The following is a 563-nucleotide window of genomic DNA, read 5'->3' as shown; positions in this document are numbered from 1 at the left end:
AGAAAACTTTATCTCGAAAAACTGTGTCTCGTTGTTTAGTTGAACATGACCTACAAGCAAGAGCACATGCAGTGAAGCCATTGATCATCTCCAAGAATAAAAAGTGTTGTCTTACCTTTGCAACTGAACATGTGTTGTGATCTCAAGGAAAATGGCAAACGATGCATTTCAGTGATGAATCTAAGTTTATGTTATTTGGCTCAGATGGGAAAAGGTACGTTCGTAGAAAAGTAGGTGAAAAATTGTCGCCTAAATGCCTTAAGGCTAGTGTTAAATTCGGTAGAAGTGTCATGGAGATGGTGTGGGCCCTTTGGTGCGATTACATGGAAAGGTAAATGCGGGAGTTTATAAACAACTTGTAAAAGATCATGTCTCGCCTGTGCTGAGAAATTCAACCAAGCGACCACTCATATTCATGCAGGACAATGCCCCATGTCACAAGGCTAAGGTGGTCATGAACTTCCTCAAGGCTGAAAAGGTTATTGTTATGGATTGGCCAGCTCAAAGCCCAGATCTCAATCCTATTGAAAATGTGCTGAATATTCTAGGAGAACGTTCGAAAG

Source organism: Octopus sinensis, unplaced genomic scaffold (genome assembly GCF_006345805.1).
Source record: "Octopus sinensis unplaced genomic scaffold, ASM634580v1 Contig10285, whole genome shotgun sequence".
NCBI lineage: Eukaryota > Metazoa > Mollusca > Cephalopoda > Octopoda > Octopodidae > Octopus > Octopus sinensis.
The sequence above is the reverse complement of the archived record's forward strand: the minus strand, read 5'-3'. Positions refer to the sequence as shown.